This window comes from Rhagoletis pomonella, unplaced genomic scaffold (genome assembly GCF_013731165.1).
Source record: "Rhagoletis pomonella isolate Grant_MI unplaced genomic scaffold, Rhpom_1.0 Rhpom_scaffold_00001, whole genome shotgun sequence".
Lineage (NCBI taxonomy): Eukaryota > Metazoa > Arthropoda > Insecta > Diptera > Tephritidae > Rhagoletis > Rhagoletis pomonella.
The window spans coordinates 50,237,834-50,238,070 of NW_023458555.1; positions in this window are offsets into that span (position 1 = coordinate 50,237,834).

Here is a 237-nt window from a genome sequence, read left to right on the forward strand (position 1 = left end):
CATCTGTATATTGCATATATATTATATTTATTTACAATAAAATAAGCAGGCAAACATTTGCACAGACACAAATCCCGATATATACATATATACACTAAATTAAGCAATAGATATACCAAAAACATACATAGTTCATACACATAATCAGAAAAAAAAACGTTCAATGCGAAAACTAAGAAGCGATACAAATATTTCGCAAAAATAGATATGAATGTATTTCTAAATGAGTTTATACTA